Source organism: Furipterus horrens, unplaced genomic scaffold, assembly GCF_987537825.1.
Source record: "Furipterus horrens unplaced genomic scaffold, mFurHor1.1.pri manual_scaffold_7, whole genome shotgun sequence".
NCBI classification, from domain to species: Eukaryota; Metazoa; Chordata; class Mammalia; order Chiroptera; family Furipteridae; genus Furipterus; species Furipterus horrens.
Window position 1 is genome coordinate 104,695,183 of NW_028327177.1, and position 22,199 is coordinate 104,717,381.

General features: G+C 38.8%; 1 long non-coding RNA gene across 1 annotated transcript in view; it reads left to right on the forward strand.

The window, feature by feature from the left end:
• Positions 1–22,199, forward strand: part of LOC150004952 (uncharacterized) — a 35,769-nt gene that overhangs the window by 5,124 nt on the left and 8,446 nt on the right. Inside the window, exon 2 of the long non-coding RNA XR_016512311.1 lies at positions 5,164–5,266. This is a non-coding gene — a long non-coding RNA (uncharacterized LOC150004952). The remainder of the gene's footprint in view (positions 1–5,163; positions 5,267–22,199) is intronic.

Consider the following 22,199-nt stretch of genomic DNA (forward strand, 5'->3'; position numbering starts at 1 on the left):
AGTAGGCCTGGGGACTGTCTGACATAAGGGACCATCTCTCATTCATCTTTCTATCATTTAGGGCCAAGCATAGTGCCTGAAGCAGAGTTTCTGTAATTGAGAATGTCATAGGCTGGTGACAAAATGTAAACATATATACAAAACAATTGTAGTAAAATACAGAAAACATCCATACCACAGCTCTTCAGATTTCCTGAGAAAGCTTCTTGTATAGGGGTTGGGGTGGGGGTTTATATTTGGGCTAGATCTTGAAAGATGACCAAAGGTTCACTAGGTAGGAAAGAATAATGATAACATTGTAAGGAGAAAGAACAACGTCTACACCGGGTCTTGGAATTCTCACTCTGGGAGGACACTGTGTTTTCCAAGAGTTCTGAAAGGCCACAGACTCTTAACACCAAGAAAATGAGTGAATAATGGAAGAATTTCAGGGAACAGAGTGGGTAACTCATCTAAACGACAGTATAGGGGTCCAGAGTGTAAACTCTGGCTCCAGACTACCTGGTTTCAATCCTGGTTTAGCCACTTATTATGTGTGTGACCTTGGACAAGTATTGATAGCTGCGTGCCTCAGTTTCTACAGGGATAAATGGGGATAATAATAGTGCTTACTCAGAGGGTTGTCACAACAACTAAACTGGTTAACATCCATAAAATGTTTGTAAAAATACCCGACATGTACTAAGTACTATGTATGCATTTGCTGCAATTACTACTATTATTAATTATTATTATTATTATTATCGTCATCATCATCATCATCTAATGTCCCTAAAATTCAAGCAAGTCAGCAATTGTCTACTTTTTCTCTTTGCAAAACTGGTCCTGAATTTTGGGATAAACTGAGCTGGCAAAGAACCCAGGTAGAAAAGAAAGAATTAATTACTCTATACCAAGTCTGTCTCTAGCCACCAAAATCTAGAATCTGGGTTTGGTGTAGAGCAGCATGTCCCCAAAGTGGGTTTTATTGAATTATTATTTGGAGTTATTTGAAAATAAAAATTCCGTTGTCAACCAAGTTTGGGAAACTGGGTTAATTTAAAAGAGACAAATATATATTTTTGCTGTGGAAGTTCTCAGAGCATTAATATAATAATATGCCTTGTGAATCTCCAAGAGAAAATTAAACATGTAGCACTTTCCAACTTCCCAGACTATATTTTCTTCTTCTCTTTCTCTCTCCCCATCCTCTCTCAACACTTCTAAGGTTAATGTTCTGTGGCATCAATTTAGGACACATTGGTGCCAAGCACTCCTTTGCTGTCAGAGAATCATCTCAGTGTCCCAGACTAATCAAGACTAATTACATACATTTCTTTTGCCTGAAATCTCCAAAGGATCCCATAACCTATGAGAAAAATTGAGGAACTTTCCGACACATGAAGTACCATTATAATTTGTAGTTGTAAAAACCCAAGAATATCTATGCTTTTGATTCTGAGGATGCCTTTGTTCAAACCCAAAACTGACAAAACTCTAGGAACAATTGTGTTTAGAATGAAACTCTTCACATATCCAGGGTCTGAGCATTTTACCCTTCCACCTGGCATCTCACTACTTCGGTCATCATCTGGGCCCAAAAGATGGAAGTGATTAAGGAAGAAATACTATAGCTGGTACCCAAGCACCTCTCTGTGAGTACTTCCATGTATGAAACACCAAAGTCCTATGAGAACAGTACTCTTATTATGATGTTATTTTTCTTTTAATTTTATTTTTTAAATTATCCTGATTTTTTTTTGCCTTTTTGTTGATGTATAGTTCTATGAGTTTTAATACATGTATAGGTTCATGTAAGTGCCACTACAATCAGCGTATAGAATAGTTCCTTCATACCAAAACCTCTTTTTCTGTGTTTATTCATCATCTGATATTCCCTTTGTTGAAGTGTCCAAATCTTTTGCTCATTTTTGTTGTTTTCATTAAATTGTTTTTTTGCTACTGAGTTTTGAGAGTTCTTTATATTATGAATACAAGTTTGTTTGTTTTTTGGTCAGATATGTGATTTGCAAATACTTTCTCCTACTCTGTAGCTAATCTTTTCATACTCTTGAAAATGTCTGTCACAAAGTAAAAGTTTTATTTTTCATTTAGTCCAGTTTATCAACAGAGGATAACCTTTTCTTTTAAGGATTGCAATTTCAGTGCCACGTCTTATAACTCTTTGCCTTACCTTAAAGCACAAAGATTGTTTTCCCATATTTCCTACTTAAAGATTTATAATTTTATGTTTTACAATTAGATCTATGATTCATTTTGAATTAATTTCTATATAAATTGTGCAGTTTAAGTCAAGGTTCATTTTCTCACATATGTGTGTATAATTTTCCCAGCACCAGTTATTGAAAAGATTGTCATTTCCCCATTGAATTGTCTTTGTACTTTTGTGAAAAATCTGTTGGTTATATTTTAATTGGGTGTATTTCTGAATCTCTGTTCTGTTCCATTGCTCTACTTGTCTGTTCTTCTAGTACCACATTATCTTGATTAATGGATATTTATAATGTCTTACAATTGGATAGTGTGATTCCCTCGATTTTATTCTTTTTTTCAAAATTGTTTTGTATTCTAGTTCCTTTTCCTTTCCCTATATTTTAGAATCAGCTTGTCTATATTTTCAAAAGTTCCACTGAGATTTTTATTGGAATTATGTAAAATCTATACATCAATATAGGAAGAATTAACTTTTTTACTATGTTGGGTCTCTGATCCATGAACATAATATATCAGTTTCTCCGTTTATTTTGATTTCTCTTCTAGCTTCTTTATTTTTTAAATCATTAAACATTTCCTAGTTCTTAGCCAGAAAGCTGGGGATTTATTTATGTTGCTCTGCTGCTCAGTTCCAATGAATATACCCACATCTGGGACCAAGAAAGAGAAAAATAAACAATTTCTTTCACACCTTTGGGAGTACAACTCCTCTTATCAGAGACAAAGTTTCCCACTGTAATCAATATATAGAATATTTCCATCACTCCAAAAACTTCCATGATACTTTTTTCTAGTTAATTTCCTACTTGTATCCCTAGCTCCTGGAAGCCACTAATATGATTTCTGTCTCTATAGTTTTGCCTTTTTGAGAATGTGATATAATACTACATAATGGAATCATATACAATGTAAGATTTTGTCTCTGGTTTCTTTCACTTAGCATTAATGCTTTGAGACTCATTCACATTGTGTGTGTGTGTGTGTGTGTGTGTATGAGTATTTTGTTCTTTTTTATTGCTAAGTAGTATTCTGTTGTATGTATATACAACAATTTGTTTATTCATTCACTTGCTCATGGAATTTGATTTGGATTGTTTCTAGTTTTAAAAAATTACAAATAAAGTCTACATTTTTTAAAATTGAGGTAACATTGGTTAATAACATTATAGAAGTTATTGTCAGGTGTACAACATTATGATTCTATATCTGCAAACAATATAGTGTGCTCACCTCCAAAAGTCTATTTTCCATTCATCATCATATATTTGATGTCACCCCTCCCCCATTCTCCCCTCTTCATCCGCATTCCCTTTTGGTAACCACCAATCTATTGTCTGTATCTATGAGTTTGTTTAAGTTTTGCTTGTTCATTTGTTTCTTTTTTGTTTTATAGTCTACATTTATGAGTGAAATCACAGTTTTTGTTCTATCCCATCTGAAAGTCTACATTCTTAATCACTATATTATGTGCCCTAGAATAACAATGTCATTATATCTAAAAGGAGCCATTAAGATGGCCTGGCTTAGTTGATTCCAAAAATCTTAATGATTATTTGCTTATTGGTGCCAGACCTTGTGCTAGGAGTTTTATATACACTAACTACCTTATTCAGACTAATTCTCACAATGTTTCTGTGTTTACTTTACAATGCTTAGATAACTTCCCAAACTTCTTACCATTAAGGACCCATTTTTATAAGTTTCTTGTGATGTATTCATTCAACAAATTTTTTTAAGTGTGTATAACTCTTGAGTTATAGCAGAGAAAAGAAAAGACATGATCTCTGCCTTCTTTTTTTACATTTTATTTTAAAATTATAGTTGACATACAATAGCATATTAGTTTCAGGCACACAGAATAGTGACTAGACATTTATATACCTTACAAAGTGATCACCACAATGAGTCTAATAACCATTTGACAGTGATCACAATATTATTGGCTATATTCCTTATGCTGTATGTTACATCCCTGTGACTTATTTTATAATTGTCAGTTTATATTTCTTAGTCCCCTTCACTTTTTCACTGATCCCGACCTGGCAACAATCATTTTGTTCTCTGAATGTATATTTGTTTCTGTTTTGTTTGTCCATTTGTTTTGTTTTTCGGATACCACATATAAGTGAAATCATATGGTAATTGTCTTTCTCTGTCTAACTTATTTTACTTAGCATAATACCCTCCTCTAGGTCCATCCATGTTGTTGCAAATGCCAAGATTTCTTTCTTTTTTTTTGGCTAAGTAATATTCTACTGTGTGTATATATACCATATCTTTATTCATCTATTGATGGACACCAGGTTGTTTTCAAATATTGGCTATTTTTGCCTTCTTAATGTTTACAATCTACTGTAACTCAAGCCCTGTGAAATAATTTTCTTTTTTTTAAAAGTAGATTTTATTTATTTATTTTCATGGAGAGCCAGGGAGGGAGAAAGAGAGGGAGAGAAACATTGATTTGTTGCCTTTCGCACACCCCCAACTGGGGACTTGGCCTGCAACCCAGGCATGTGCCCTGATTGGAAACTGAACTGGCAAACTTTTGGTTCGCAGGTTGGTGCACAATTCACTGAGCCAGGGCTGAAATAATTTCTATCTCAAAAATTGCATTTATTAAATATAACCTTGTTTCTTCATCCGTATAACCCTTGGAATGTGAGTAAATTCATAGGATTAGCGGAAAAGTATTTCTCTTCCCACCCTTATACTTTGAGAGGTGTATCCATTTGGCTACTTTCCACTTAAGATAAATTCAAAGATAAAGTAGGCTTCAAGTGTAGAAGAGGGCTCTGATTCCATTTTTCTAATCTTCCCTAGGTTCTAACCTCCTTTAGCTTGCCCCCTGGGTTTCAGGAAGTTTGCCAGTGTCTACTGAGACAGCACACTTTCTCATTCCATGACCGTAGGATATATCAAAACTCTCTCCAACCTCCTTTTTCTCTTCAGCTGGATTGGTTCACATGCCCACCCTTGGAAAAATAACAGTTGACAAGCAGATGACGTGCACTGATTGGCTTGAGCTGGGATATCTGAATCAATCACTGGCAAGGTAAATTGTCTCAGTCTAACAGTTTCCTAAAGCTGACGGTGGTATCTGCTCCCCATCTGCTCCAGGAGGAATAGATCCCTTGGACAGAAACATCTGCTAGGAAGCATCCAGCAATGCCACTTCTGGGTATAAATGCAAAGGAAATAAAAACATGATATCGAAGATATATATGTACTCCCATGTTTGTTGCAGCAATATTCATAATAGCCAAGATATGGAAACAACCTGAGTGTCTGTCAATGGATGAATGCATAAAGAAGATGTGGTATACATGGCCATGCATCACTTAACAATGGGGATATGTTCTGAGAAATATGTTGATAGGTGATTTTGTCATTGGACAAACATCATAGAGTGTGCAGTTACATAAAACTAGATGGTATAGCCTACTGCACACATAGGCTGTACGGAATAGCCTCTTGTTCCTAGACTACAAACCTGTACAGCATGTTGCTGTACTGAATACTGTAGGCAATAGTAACACAATGGTATTTGCGTATTTAAACATATCTAAACATAGGAAAAGTACAGTGAAAATACAGTATAAAAGATAAAAAGTGGTATACCTGTATAGGGTACTTACCACGAATGGAGCTTGTAGGTTTGGAAGTTGCTCTGGGTGAGTCAGTGAGTGAGTGGGGAGTGAATGTGAAGGCCTAGGACATTACTATACACTACTGTAGATGTTATAAACACTATACTTAGGCTACACTAAATGTATTTAATATATTTTCTTTCTTTAATAATAAGTTAATCCTAGATTAGTGTAACATTTTTACTTTATAAACTTAAAAATTTTTTCAAATTTTAACTCTTTTGTAGTAAACTTAGCTTAAAACACAAACACATTGCTATACTAAAATATTTCTTATTTTATATTCTTATTCTATATTAATAGCTGTGAGTAAGGCATTAGGCTATGGCATTATGACAGCCATGACATTACTAGGTGATAGTAATATTTCAGCTCCATTATAATCTTATGGGACCCCTGTCATATTTTCAGATTGTTCATTGTTGACTGAAATATTGTTATGCAGCACATGACTGTATATACAATGGAATGCTAGTCACTCATGAGAAAACGGGAAATCCAGCCTTTTGTGACAACATGTGAGAACCACGAGGACATTATGCTAAGTCAGATAAATCAGACAAAGAAAGACAGACACTGTATCATATTACTTATATGTGGAATCCAAAAAGCCAAACTCACAAAAACAGAGAATAAAATGTTGGTTACCAGTGACTGGTGATGGGGGGAATGGGAGGTGTTGATTAAGGCTACAAACTTGCAACCAGTAGTAAATAAGTCTTAGAGATCTAATGCACAGTATAGTGATATAAAGAACAATAGTATATTATAATTATCAAACTTGCTAAGAGACTAGATCTTAATTATTCCAATCACAAAAAAGGAATAATAATTATTCAGTATGATAGAGGTGGTAACTAGTGCTACAATGGCTATCATATTACAATATTATATACATATAGTATACTATATACATAGTTTGCCAACATATTGTATACCTTCAATTCACACAATGTTATATGTCAGGTATATTTTAATTTAAAAAGTAAATGTATTAAAAAATCTGCTAGTAAAGAGGAAGGGAGGGACATTGGGAATCCATAGTGGGTTGATGGGAAAAATAATGTTGTCTATTTCCTTCTTTCTGAACACCTTGAAAGACTACATTTCCCAGAGTTCTGTCCAATAGGAGGTAAAAAGAGTAATGTAAACTTCTTCCAGGCATCATTCTTAAAAATCTTTCATGCACTTTCCCAGGACTCTCTTTCTTTCTCTTCCATAGTAAAGCTGGCATATGTACAATATAGGGGAGGGCTAACCAACCTGCATTGGATTGAGACATGAGCAAGAAATACATTTTTATGGTATTGAGATACTGGGGTCTGGGAGTTTATTTATTACTGTAGCAGGCATAGCCTATCTTTTTTTTAAAGTATATTTTATTGATCATGCTGTTACAGTTTTCCCAATTTCTCCTCCTTTGCCCACTCTGCCCAGTATCCCACTTCCCTCCAGCAATACCCACCTTAATTCATGTCCATGGGTCGTTTGTGTAAGTTATTTGGCTTCTCCCTTTTCTATACTATTCTTAATATACCTCTGTCTATTGTGTTCCTACCAATTGTGCTTCTTAATCCCATTTTCCCCATTCTCCTCCTTTCCTTTCCTAACTGATAACTTTCCAAATGATCTCCATACCTATGATTCTGTTCCTGTTCTGGTTCTTCGTTTAGTTTGTTTTTGTTTTTTAGATTCACTTATTGATAGTTGTGAGTTTCTTGTAAATTTCATGTTCATAGTTTTGATCTTCTTTTTCCTAAATAAGTCTCTTTAACTTTTCATGTAATAATGGCTTGGTGATGATGACTTTCTTTAGCTTTTCTTTGTTGGGGAAGCACTTCATCTGCCCTTTCATTCCAAATGATAGCTTTGCTGGATAGAGTAATCCTGGTTGCAGGTCCTTGCTTTTCATTACATTGAATACTTCTTGCCAGTCCCTTCTTGCCTGCAAAGTTTCTTTTGAGAAACCAGCTGATAGTCTTATAGGCACCTGTTCATAGGTAACTCTCTACTTTTCTCTTGTTGCTTTTAAGATTCTCTCTTTATCTTGAACCTTTGGCATTTTAATTATGATGTGTCTTTGTATGGTCCTCTTTGGGTCCAACTTGTTTGGGACTCTCTGTGCTTCCTGGACTTGTATATCTATTTCCTTCACCAAATTAGGGAAGTTGCCTTTTATTATTTTTTCAAATAAGTTTTCAATATCTTGCTCTTTCTCTTCTTCTTCTGGAACCCCTATGATTCATATGGTGGTACATTTAAGGTTGTCCCAGAGGTTCCTAAGCCTTTCCTCTTTTTTTTTTTTTTTTGGCATTCTTGTTTCTTCTTTCTGTACTGGTTGAAGGTTTTTTCACTTCTTATGTTCCAAATCATTGATTAGAATCCCAGCTTCCTTCTCTATGTATTTTTCTTTATTTCACTTTGTGTAACCTTCATTTCTTTCTTTATGTTTTTGCTGTACTCTATGAGTTCTCTGAGCATCCTTATGACCAGTTTTTTTAAATTCTGTGTCTGATAGGTTGGCTATCTCCATTTTGTTTAGTTCTTTTTCTGGGGTTTTGTTCCGTTCTTTCATTTGGGCCATATTTCTTTGCCTCCTCAATTTGGCAGTCTCCCTGTGTTTGTTTCTGTGTATTAGGCAGAGCTGCTTTTACTCCCTTAGTAGCATGGCCTATGTAGCAAAGGCACCTGTAAACTGTGTGGAATGGAGACTTAGATAATTGCCAGATCAGGGCTCCCTACTTCACTGCTTTGTGGCTCTGTTTGTGGTGAGGGGCTTGGAGAGAGAAAAATGCCACTACCTGGCTTCTGGCAATTTGCCTGGCTCCCACCCCATTTCTAGTCACTCCACCCACTTCCTGTATGCAATTGGTGCCCTTCCAATTACTCCCCTGGGGTTTGCGTCTGTTCTACGACCATGCAGGCCCTTTAAGCAGCAAAAATCTGGCTTTTTCTTCTGCTGCCCCAGCCCCCACTGGTTTTTACAGCCAGACCTAATGGGGGTTTATCTTTCTGGTGCTGGAACCCTGGGCTGTGTGGTCTGGCCTGCGGCCAGGATCACTCACTCCCAGGTTACCCCTCCCAATTTTTATCCACCATACGTGAATGTGGGATTATCTGTTTCACTGCTTGCCACTGCCACTTGTCTGAGCCACACCACCTCGCTGCCCTGTCTTCGCTACTCTGCCCCTTCTACCTGTTTGGATGAATGTGTCTTATTTATATCCTTGGTTGTTGAACTTCCATATAGCTCAATTTTCTGACAGTTCTGGTTGTTGTTTATTTTTGAGATCTGGTTGTAATTCTTTCTGTGGTTGCACAAGGAGTCATTGCATGTCTACCTATGGCTCCATCTTGCCCAGAAATCAGCATAGTATCTTGATCAATACAGTAGGACAATGGTTTTCAAAGTGTGGTCCTCAAATCAGCAGCGTCAGCACTGCCTGGAACCTTGTTAGATGAAAATTCTCTGGTCCCCACCCTAGGCTTATTGAAGCAAAAGCTCTCCAGATGAGTCTGATGCATGCTACAGTTTAAGAATCACTAATTTTAGGGAATCATCAATGTTAGAAATGGCTTGCTGCTTTTCTTAGCTGCCATGTTCCTCCTCTGCTTCCCCAGCTGCTGAGCTCAATTTCAGTTGTCATAGAACCTGAAAGAACAACTGTTTCAACTGCAATGATGTTTTTTGGCCACCACAGTTACCTGTGCCTATTCAAGTGTGACATTCTTCCATTCTCCAGCTATAGGTGCTGTGGCCCATGTTCAAACTGCTGTGCTCTTTGCAGGCTCTGAAGTACTTTCCCAGTTAATCTCCATAGAGACAGTGCCTTCCCCTGCACCAGTAGCAGCTGTTACATAAGCAGCTTAAACACATCCCTCCCTCCTCTATAAAAATAATAACTAATAACCTGCAAGTTTACCCTGAAGTTCTATAATTCCATTCTGCAAGAGAGAGGACTGATGTTGTTTTTCATTGCTATGGGAAGGCTTTTGGAAGGTAAAAGAATAATTTTATTAGAGCTTATTTGGAAATATTGAAAGTAACCACAGGACATTATTATTATTATTATTATTATTATTATTATTATTATTATTACACTTGGAGTCCACAGGAGTCCAGAGACACTAAGCTGGGAGTGGGACTTCTAGTCCTACTCAGTTCGTTTTTAAGATGAAGCCACAAAGTCCAGGGAGGTACATGGGCCTCTCAGTGCCTCTAAATGTAGTATCAGTGACTTTAATAGTGTTTTGACCTGTAATGATTCACATGCTATGCTTTTTATAAAAACAAAACTGTAAGATTAGAAAAAGGTAAACATTCTTTTTTTATTTTGTGGTAAATATACATAAAAATTTACCATTTAAGTCTTCTTTTTTTTTCTTTTTAAACATCAATGTGTGGTTGCCTCTTCTGCAACCTAACTGGGGACCCAGCTCACAATCCAGGCATGTGCCCTGACCAGGAACTGAACCAGAGACTCTCTGGTTCACAGGCCAGCGCTCAATCCACTGAGCCACACCAGCCAGGACCATTTACATCATTTTTTAATGTACAGTTCAGTGATATTCACATTGTTAAACAGCCATCACTACCATCCAACTCCATGACTTTTCCTCCATCTTAAACTGAAACCCTGTATCCATTAAAAATAACACTCCCTTACCCGTACTCTCTGGAAACCACTTTTGTAATTTCTGTCTCTATGAATTTGACTATTCTAAGTACCTTATATAAGAGGAATCAATATTTGTCTTTTTGTGATTGGCTTTTTTCACTTATAATGTCCTCAAATTTCATCCATGTTGAAGCATGTGTCAGAATTTTCTTCTTTTTTAAGACTGAATAATATTTCATTGTATGTATAGACCACATTGTGTTTACCCATGCATTCATCGTTAGACACTTGAATTGCTTCCTTTCACTTTTGGCTCTTATGAATAATGTTGCTATGAACATGGGTGTACAAATATCTGTTCAATCCCTGCTTTCAATTATTTGGGGTATATACTCAGAAGTGGAGTTGCTGAACCATATGGTAATTTTTTGAGGAGCTGTCATATTTATCAGTCATTTTTGATCATAAGAATCCTAATGGGTATCAAGTGGTATCTCATAATAGTTTTGATTTACATTTCCCTGATAGGAAAGCATTTTAAATTTTATCCAACATTTTCTACTAAGAGTTTTATAGTTCTTGCTTTTACATTTAAATTTTTTATCCATTTTGAGTTAATTTTTGTATGTGGTGAAGTAGAGTTCCAACTTCATTCCCTTAATTGTGGATATTTTCCCCAGCACCACTTGTTGAAAAAATTGTTCATTCTTCTTCAAATTATCTTGGCATCCTTGTCAAAAATCAATTGACTCTAGATGTAATGGTTTATTTCCGGACCATCGATTCTATTTCATTGATCTATATGTGCCTCCTATGTCAGTACCACACTGTCTTGGTTACTGTAGTTTTTTCTCTTCTGGATCCCTTGAATTTTCACATGAATTTTAGGATCAACTTTTCAGCTTCTGCAAAGAAGCCAGCTTGGATTTTGATAGGGATTGCATTGAATTTATAGATCAATTTGAGAAGTCCTGATTATTTCATAGAGTCTAGTTTATGTTGGGGTTGAGGCAAGCACAGAGAGAATAAAGAAGTCTTTGCTGAGCCTCAGGTGTGATTCCTGAAATAGGTTTGAAATTAGCAAGGAGAAAGGCAGGGGAAGAGGAGAACATTCAAGACTGGTGAATAAGCTTGTACAGAATATGGATGTGTGTGTGGGTGTGTAAGAGAGAGAAAGAGAGGGAGAGAGAGAGGGAGAAATACAGAGTGAGATTGAGAGATGAGGGACATAGAAAGAGATGAAGAACAGAGAGACAGGCCACGAGAGATGAGGCACAGAGGAGAGTCAAGAGGGAGAGATTTAATGGAGTGGTGGGAGAGAAGGAGAGTTCAGAGAAAGATAAAAGGAGATAGACAGAGACAGACTGAAAGAGATATTGAGATTGAGAGAGAGAATGTGGATGGGAGAGGAATGAAGCCTGAAGGAAATACAAGTAGCTCAATTCTGTGGAGAAAGCAGAATAAGCAGTGAGAAAGGAGTCTGGAGAGATAGCAGAAATTGGAATATGAAGAAATTTTTAAAGCAGACTAAGTTACTTTCCTGGTTTCTGAAGTCAAGACTCTGTTTATTACTTTGTCTCCATATGCCCCACTCTAACAGAGGGAGAACGACACTTTAGGTCTCCAGTCAACAATGCCAGCTCAGAACTTGTGTTCAATAGCCCTCAAAATATATGCATATTCACCTTTCTCCAGAGAAAATGGCTGCTTGCCCCTTTAGGAAAGAACTTGAGGATCATTTACGGTGTGTACTGGCCTTGGTGTTGCAAGAGTCCTCCCTTCAGGGGAACTTGTCTCCTATTCAGTCAGTGAATTCTAGGTCTGAAAACTGGCTCAGGTATGGAATTAGACAAGAGATCGGGCTGCTTCTTAAGCCAACTGTCTTAAACCTCCAGATTATTCCTCCTTGGTTTCCTCTGAAGGTACAAGCTGCCTATCTATTTTATCCTAGGACGTTCTGCACTGTTAACCAGCTCTGTGGGTCAGGCCCCTTGGCTGCCACTCCGGCCCTGCTGTTCACTGTGATAATTGCATCACCTGGCTTTTGGTGATTAAGTTCCACCACCTGTCCTCTATTTGAGGGTTCTATCATCTCTACTGTTATCAATAAGCCTAGTTCTTACCAGTCTTTTCTACTGTCAGTCCTGACTTCCAGAGGACCACCTTCCATCCCTGAATTTTTAGTGATGCTAGTGTACCTCTCACCAACTCATTTTTTTTAGGGTGAGGGTTTTTTTTTGTTTTTTTTTTAAGGATATTTTATTGATTATGTTGTTACAGTAGTCCCAATTTTTTTTTCCCTTTGCTCCCCTCTGCCCAGTACCCCTCTTCCCTCCAGCAATCCCAGTGCCCTTAGTTCATGTCCATGGGTATTGCATATAAGTTCTTTGGCTTCACCTTTTCCAATATTATTCTTAACTTCCCCCTGTCTATTTTGTACCAATCGATTATGCTTCTTAATCCCTGCACCATATCCCCATTTCTCACCCTCCCCCTTCCCAGCTGATAACCCTCCAAATGATCCCCATACCTATGATTCTGTTCCTATTTTGATTTGCTTAGTTGGATTTTGTTCTTATTTTTTAGATTCAGTTATTGATAGTTGTGAGTTTGTTGTCATTTTAGTGTTCATAGTTTTGATCTTCTTTTCCTTAAGTAAGTCCCTTTGACATTTCATATAATAATGGCTTGGTGATGATGAACTCCTTTAGCTTTACCTTGTCTGGAAAGCACTTCATTTGCCCTTCCATTTTAAATGATAGCTTTGCTGGACATAGTAGTCCCAGTTGTAGGTTCCCTTTCATCACATCGAATACTGCTTGCCAGTCCCTTCCTGCCTGCAAAGTGTCCTCTGAGAAATCAGCTGATAGTCCTATAGGCACCCCCTGTAGGCAACTCTCCATCTCTCTCTTGCTGTCCCCAGGACTCTCTCTTTATCTTTCACCTTTGGCATCTCAATCATGATGCATCCTGGTGTGGTCCCCTCTGGGTCCAGCTCGCCTGGGACCCTCTGTATTTCCCAGACCTGTATGTCCACCTCCTTCACAAAATTTGGGAAGTTTTCCTCATTTTTTTCAATTCTTTCTTCCTCATTCTGCATTGATTGACTGTTATTTGCTTCCTTATGTTCCAAATCATTGATTTGAACCCTGGTTTCCTTCCCTTCACCATTGGTTTTGTGTGGATTTTCCTTTGTTTCACTTAGCATAGCCTTCACTTCTTCTCTTATGCGTTTGCTATACTCAAGCATATCTGTCAAGCCTGTGAGCATCTTTATCACCAGTGTTTTGAATTCTACACCTGTTAGGTTGTCTATCTCCTCATCTGTGGGGTTGGCTATCTCCTCATTGCTTAGTCCTCCCACTGGAACCTTGATCTGTTTCCCCTTTTGGGCCATGCTTCTCTGTCTCCTCATTCTGACAGGCTCCTGTGTTTGTTTTCCTCTGCATCCCAGGTAGAGCTGTCACTCCTGTTACGTTGTAAGGGGCGGAGCCTTAGGGATTCGTCAATACAGGTCGACCTGTTTCACCACGTTGTGGTGCTGTTTGTGGGGGAGGGGTCCGAGAGGAAACAATGCTGCCTGGCCAGCACTCGCCCCTTTTTCAGGTACCTCTCCCACTTCCACACTGGACTGGCACCCCTCTAGCTGCAGCCCTGGCCATTGTTCACAGAGTGGGTGGGTCGGCAGACATTCTAGAACCATGGGGGCCCTTTAAACAAGCAGTCTCTGCTGAGAGACCAACAATTTCTGCATCTGCCCCAACCCCCACTGGTCTGCACAGTGAGAAGCAATGAGGCTTGATTTTCCCTGGTGCTGGGACGGTGAGCTGCTCGGTCCAGTGAGGAGCTGGGAATGCTCCCCAGGTGTCTCTCCTGACTTTAAAACACGTGACTGTGCTTTCTGCCGGCCTGCCACTGTTGCTGATTCTGCCACCACCACACCACATTCTCTCCGCTCCAGCTCCACCCCTTCTACCTGTCTAGATGAGTGTTTATTCTTTATATCTTTGTTTGCTGGACTTCCATGTAGTTTGATTTTCTAGAACTTCTGGTTATTTCTAGTTTTGAGGTAGTTGTATTCCTTCTTAGTTTTGAAGGGAGACGCGGCGTGTCTGTCTACGCCTCCATCTTGGCTGGAAGTCGCAACCCATTCTTTTTATTGTTGGTAGATAGTATAGCCTTTGTGCCTTCCTACAAAACATAATCTTCTGCTGGGTCTTTTGATGTCATAGTCTATCCACTTCCCTGAGCATTTTATACCTTCTTCCATGGTCAGCCATGGCAATTGCAATTATACTTAGCATGGACCATACCTCTTCTCATGCTTTTAGGGAACCGTCCTAAGGGAGAGTTTGCATAATTTCCTGGAGTTCTATGCTAGCACGCTAATTCCTGTATCTTGGAAGTGTATTTAAAAGTCAATCAGTTTTCAAAGTCCAACCTTATGTTCTTGATCATAAGTTCCCTTAATCAAACATTCTCAGAATCCAGTCCTATTGTACCCCCCCTGGCTCCTATAGACACATGCTTGTGGGTCTTACAGCTCTTTGGCTGTGTAGCCTGTTTTCTTATTTACCAGGCCCAGCATATCACTTAGCTATAGACCTGGTGGGCAGGAGAGGAGGTGGTTGCAGATCCTAAGTGGAGGTACAGTTGTCTTGTTGGGGAGTGGCAGCCATGAGGAGAGGGACATGGACCAGATTCTCCCTCAGAGCCTCCAGAAAAAAACCAACCCCGCTGACACTTTGATTTTGGACTTCTGGCCTCCAGAACTGTGAAAGAACATATTTCTATTGTTTTAAGCTGCCACATATGGGGTAATTTGTTACAGCAGCCCTGGGAAGCTAATACATCATCCAGTTCCATTGTCCTTATAGGTACTTCTTATTGGTACTTCTCAAACACCTGATACATCACACCATCTTGTGTTTTCCTTCCACCAGCACATGCCATCCCAGTCCTCCGAAGGTGAATGTTTCAACAACTGGACTATCATCACCTTGCGCTGTCTGTACTTCACCTATCATTAGTGACAAGGCCTTCATTGGTGACCGATCTAGCTCCAAACCCTCCTTTGTTGCCTGCTTTCTCAGACTCCTCCTGATACCCACTGTTACAGATTGGGTTTTCTGTAAGCAGTTGCTGAGATGGAATTTGGAGTGCAGGTTATTTATATATTAGGGATCATTAGCTGTGGAAGGGAGAGAGGAAGATGAATTGGGTAGAGGGAGAAGTTGAGCTGTGATGCAGACATGACAAAGCCTTGGCCAGCCCCATTAGAACTGTGCTGCAGTGCGATAAAGTGGGTGGGCCCTCAGGTTCCTGTTCCAATAGTCTTCTGGTGAGGACAGGCCCTGAAGACCACCCTGTAGGAGTTGATACTGGGGCTTCCTTGAAGAGGCATGTGAGCAGCTCATCTTTGTGTTCATTACTTCAGCACGAAGGTGAAAGGATGTACAGTAGTCCCTCTCTATATCGCGGTTCACTTATCGTGGTCTCACTGTATCGCAGGGTTTTTAAAAATATTATATTTAATTATTTATTGCGGATTTTTCACTATATCGCAGGATTTCGCGGTACTGTATACGTATGTTGTTAAAGTTACGTAGGTTTAAGAGTGTAGAATAAATGTAAGATTCCAACTTCACAGGGGTGTCTGGAATGTAATACCCACGATAAGTGAGGGAATACTGTACTATCTTCATTAACAGATGAGGAAATAGGTTGAAAAAGGCTAATTAGCCCACTGTTAGTAACTATCAGAATCAAACTACAGTTCTTCGAGAAAGAAGAAAATTATAATTCAGAGTGACTATATGCCAGGAACTTCAGGAAATTTTACATATATTTTCTTGTTGGTTCCTTATAAAAACCTTGAGAGGCATTATTACTTTCTCTAATTTAAAAAAAAGGAAACTAAAGCTCAGAGGAGTTTAGTGTTTTGCCCAAGGTCAATAGAGTTAGTAAGAAATGGAAATAACCAGAATCTGAATCAAGGTCTGTGTGATTCTATAATCCTTTAAGAAGCCAAGAAGGAACATTGTCTCACTTGTATTTATAGTAAAAAAAAAAAAAAAAAAAAAAAAAACAGAGAGGAGCATATTATAATTAGCTAGAGCTCAACTATTATCTAGTGAAAGGCAGAGTGTGTTTTTAGTCTATTTAGAACAACAGGATTGCAGGCAAAATATGAATCAGAGATATCATCTGGCAGCTTTGTAGGAGGCTCCTTGCTGGAAGGTTTGGTTCCTTCGTGGAGGATACAGAATGGAATGAGGGCTTAGTCACAAGATGTGACAGAAAAACATGACTGGCTTATTTGAAAAAGCTAGAAAAAAAGGATTTAAAGAAAACACTGACAGTTTGCTATGAGAGAATCTTGGTGTTGGAGTCAGAAAGCCTTGGATTTTTTAAATATTTGTTTTCTGATTACAAAAGTAATTCATGTTTTAAAAATATAGTTTATTGATTATGCTATTACAGTTGTCCCAATTTTTTCCCCTTTGCCTCCCTCCAACTGGCACCTCCCATTCCCTCCAGCAATCCCCCATTCCCCTTAGTTCATGTACATGAGTCATGCATGTAAGTTCTTTGGCTACTCCATTCTCTATCCTGTTCTTAACATGTCCCTGTCTATTCTGTACCTACCAATTTGTACTTGTTAATCCCTGCACCTTTCCCTCCATTCTCTCCCTTCTCCCTCCCAACTGGTAACCATCCAAATGATCTCCACATCCACGACTCTGTTTCTGTTGTGCTTATTTGCTTAGTTTGTTTTTAGATTCAATTGTTGATAGTTGTGAATTTATTGCTATTTTAATGTTCATAGTCTTGACCTTCTTCTTTTTCTTAAATAAGTCCCTTTAACATTTCATATACTAATGGCTTGGTAATGATGAATTCCTTTAGTTTTACCTTGTCTGGGAAACACTTCATCTGCCTTTCCATTCTAAATGATAGCTTTGCTGGATAGAGTAATCTAGGTTGTAGGTCCTTGATTTTTATCACTTTAAATACTTCTTGCCGGTTCTTTCTAGCCTGCACAGTTGCTTTTGAGAAATCAGGTGACAGTCTTATGGGAACTCCTTTGTAGGTAACTCTCTGTTTTTCTCTTGCTGCTTTTAATTTTTTCTCTTTATCTTTAACCTTTGGCATTTTATTTTATTTTTTTTCAGATTTAATGTGTTTTATTGATTAAAATATTACATTTGTGCCAATTTCCCTTCCCTCTGCTCCCCTCCACCCGGTGGCCCCCCTCCCTCCAGTTGTCCCCCCCTTTTAGATTATGTCCATTAGTTGTGCATACAGTTCCTCCCAACCTCTCTCCGTCTATTTCATTCCCTCCTACCATGATCCCCAATTCCTATATCATCTCCCTCCCTCTCCCCACTCCCCCTCCCTGTTGACCTCCCCCCAATATGCTTCCCGTACCCACAGTTCCTTTTCCACTCTTGTTGCCTGTTTAGTTTGCCTTTGTTTCATCTCCCTAGCTTCTGTTTTTTAAACCAGTCCCTTTAACATCTCATATAACAGTGGTTTGGATCTAATGAACTCTTTCAGTTTTATTTTGTCCTGGAAACACTTTCTCTGTCCTTCTATTCTGAATGACAGTTTCGCTGGATAGAGTATTCGTGGTTGTAGGTTTTGGATTTTCATTACTTTGAATATTTCTTGCCAGTCCCTTCTTGCCTGTAGGGTCTCCCTTGAGAAGTCAGCTGATAGTCTAATTGGGACCCCTTTGTACATAATTCTTTTCTTCTCTCTTGCTGCTTTTAAGATTCTCTCTTTATCTTTAATTTTTGACATTTTGATTATAATGTGTCTTGGAGTGGTTCTCCCTGGGTCCAGTCTCTTGGGAACTCTCCTTGCTTCCTGGACCTGCAAGTCTATTCCCTTCCCCAAGTCTGGGAAGTTCTCCTTTATTATATTTTCACTCAATTTTTCAAGTTCTAGTTCATCTTCCTCACTCTCTGGCAAACCAATGATTCTTATGTTGGGCCTTTTATAGCTGTCCCAGAGGTTTCTGATCCTCTCATTGTTGCTTCCCATTTCCTCTCTCTGCATTGGTTGACTGCTTGTTCCTTCTCCATATTCCAGTTTGTTGAAATGAACTCTGGATTTTTTTTCCTCACCATCTGTCTCGTATGTGGTTTTGTTCCTTTCGTTATGAATGTTTTTCGCTTCTTTCTTATCTTTTTCCTGCTCTTTTGTGAATTCTGTAAGCCACCTGATAACAATGGCCCAGAACTGAGCCTCTGACAGGTTTCTTATCTGTTCATCTGTCAGGTTCTCTATCTATGCCTGGTGAGCTGTGCCACCGGGATTTCTATAGTTGTCTGCCTCATTTTGACAGATGCTTTTTGTTTTCTTGGGCTGGCTGTAGGGGGCAGTGCCTGTGTACGCGTCACCATTCAGCGACCGGCGCCTGTCCGCGACCTATTTCGCAGCCCTGTGGTGCTTTCTTTGGGGGCGGGGGTCCAAGATGGATTCACACAGTTATTCCGCTAGGAGACCGGGATCTGTCCTCCCGCCCCCCTGGGCCTCACTGTTCAAGGCGATGCGGTGGCTGCTTTCCCCAGCGCTGGGGTCACGCACTGCCAGGGGCTTGACTGCCTCCAGGCTTTTTCGCCGCCCTGCCGCTGACCGCAAACAGCGCTGCCCTCTTTAACTCTTACCTGCCCAAATGGCACCGCTGGTTTATAAATTCATATGTTGGGCTTCCGTGTAGTTTTATTTTCTGGAATTTCTAGTTATCCTTTGTTTTGAAGTAGTTGTATTCCTCTCTAGTTGTAGAGGGAGACCTAGCGTGTCCGTCTAAGCCTCCATCTTGGCCGGAAGTCTCTAACCTTTGGCATTTTAATTATGATGTGTCTTTGTGTGGTCCTTTTTGACCCTAGCCTGTTTGGGACTCTCTGTGCTTCCTGGACTTGTATGTCTATTTCCTTCACCAAATTAGGAAAGTTTTTTTTTTTCATTATTTTCTCACATAAGCTTTCAATATCTTGCTCTTTTTCTTCTCCTTCTGGTAGCCCTATGATATGGATGTTGGTATGTTTGAAGTTGTTCCAGAGGCTTCCTAGCCTATCCTCATTTTTCTGGATTCTTTTTTCTTCTTGCTGTTCTGATTGAATACTTTTTTCTTCCTCATGCCACGGATTGTTTATTTGATTCTCAGTTTCATCCCCTCCACAGTTGGTTCCCTGTAAATTTTTCTTTATCTCACTTAGTGTAACCTTCATTTCTGCCTGGGTCTTTTTTGTGCTGCTTAAGTATCCAATGAGTTTCTTAAGCATCCTAATAACGAGTGTTTTGAACTCTGCATCTGGTAGATTGCTTATCTCCATTTTGTTTAGTTCTTTTTCTCGAGTTTTGTTCTCTTCCTTCATTTGAGCCATATTTCTTTGTCTCCTCATTTTGGCAGCCTCCCTGTGCTTGTTTCTATGTATTAGGTAGAGCTGCTTTGACTCCATCTCTTAGTAGCGTGGCCTATTGTAGAAAAGTGCATCAGTAAATTGAGTGGGGTGGAGTCTTAGGTAATCACCAGGGTGGGGCAGCTTGTGTGAACCAGGTTGATAGAGTCTCAGACACGATTCTGCCACTCTGTGGCTTTGTGTTGGCGAGGGCTCAGAAAAGGCCATTGCCTGGCCTCTAGAATTTTGTTTGAGAGCAAGCTGTCCTTTGGCACTCACCGTGACGCCAGACACTTCAGTTTCTCCCCGTATGTCACTGGTGTCTTTCAAGCTGCTGCCCTGGTGCTGGAGCCCAGAGGGAGGGAGTCTGAGTAAGTCTTAAGTCTGTTGAGGGCCCTTTAAGAGAAGATGCCTGAGAATCCCACAATTTTTTTTCTATCACACCCACCTCCACTAGTTTTTACAGTTAGAAGTTATGCAGACTTATCTTACTGGTGCCGGAACCCTGGGCTGAGTGATCTGATGTGGGGCTGGTATTCATTACTCGGAGATATCCCTTCCATTTTTTTATCCACCACATGGGGGTGTTGGACCACCCATTCACATCTCCACATCTCCACATTTCCACATCTCCATCCCTCCTACTCATCTGAATGAATGTGACTGCTTTAATTCCTTGGTTGTTGAACTTTCATACAGCTTGATTTTCTGACGGTTCTGGGTAACATTTGTTTTGTAGTTTAGCTGTAATTTTTGTTCTGGTTGTGTGAGGAGGTGAGCTGTGTTTACCTATGCCTCCACCTTGACCAAAAGTCTGATCCTCAATTTATGTTTATTATACAAGAATACTGAGCAGCCAACAGAAGAAAATTACAATTATTTAGATCCCTGCCATACAGAAATAATCATAGCTAACATTTTGATGCTGAGCTTTCTGATCTTTTCTCTTGTAAACAGTAACTACTGATATACCTAATGTATTTATGTAAAATGTGTATGTACATTTATATATAATTTTATGTTTTATAGGTTATTTTATCAATACGAGACCATAATATATAGTTTTCTTTAAAAATAGCAACTTATTTTTCTGATTAAAAAGCCACGCATTTGTGAGAGATATAGAAAATATATGAAAAATATAGAAAAACAGAAAGAAGAAAATGATTTATTTTTCAAGATACTTTCTGTACTATTGACGATTTTGTAACCTGATTTTTTTAAGTTACTGATACAATGGAACTCATGAATCAGCTTTTTGAGATCCCAATCTTGACGCTACTGTTTTCTGCACAACCAAAGGCAAATTCCTAGTCCTCTTTCCAAGCGTTAGTTTCCTCATCTGGGAGATGGAAATTATGATAGCTCCTACCTCACAAGAGTGGTTGGGAACAATGCAAATAACATGCTTGGTTTAGTATATGGTATAAAGTAAGAAGTTAAATACATTAGCTACATTAATTAGTCATTATTTTAAGAGAAGAATATATTTAAAATAATAACTGCTTTGGTTCCCCTTAGGACTTTTAATTCCCCCTTGATTCTTTCCCAGTCAACCTAACCTCACCATTCAATCATTAGCTATGTAAATTTTCAAACTGAATCTGTGACAGAATCGCCTTGAGGGCTAATTAAAACAGATTGCTGAGCTGGGAGTTTCTGACTCAGTAGGTCTGGGATGGGCTCTGAGAACTTGCACTTGTAACAGGTTTCCAGGTGAGGTGGTTGTTGCTAGTCACTATGAAAACTACTGGGCTAGATTATTCTGGGACAAATGATCCCAGGAGAAGGATGCATTGACAGGGGAAAGGGTCCTGCTTCTGGTTTTTGAGTTTCCAAAGCCTACACATTCAATGTGTTTGTGTTTTAAGCTATGTTTATTATAAAGGAGTTGAAGTTAAAAAAATAATAAAGTAAAAAGTTATAGTAAATTAAGTAAATTTATTATTATAGAAAATATTTTTAATTAATTTAGTGTAGCCTAAGTATACAGTGTTTATAACATCTACTGTAGTGTGCAGTATCATGATAGATCTTCTCATTCATTCACTGCTCACTAACTCACTTGGGGCAACTTCCAATCCTGCAAGTTCCATTCATGATTCAGTACCTTATACAGGTATACCATTTTTAATCTTTTACATTGTATTTTTACTGTACCTTTTCTATGTTTAGATATGTTTAAATACACAAATACCATTATGTTACTATTGCCTACAGTACTCAGTGCAGCAAAATGCTGCACAGGTTTGTAGTCTAGGAACAAGAGGCTATTCCGTACAGCCTATGTGTGCAGTAGGCTATACCAC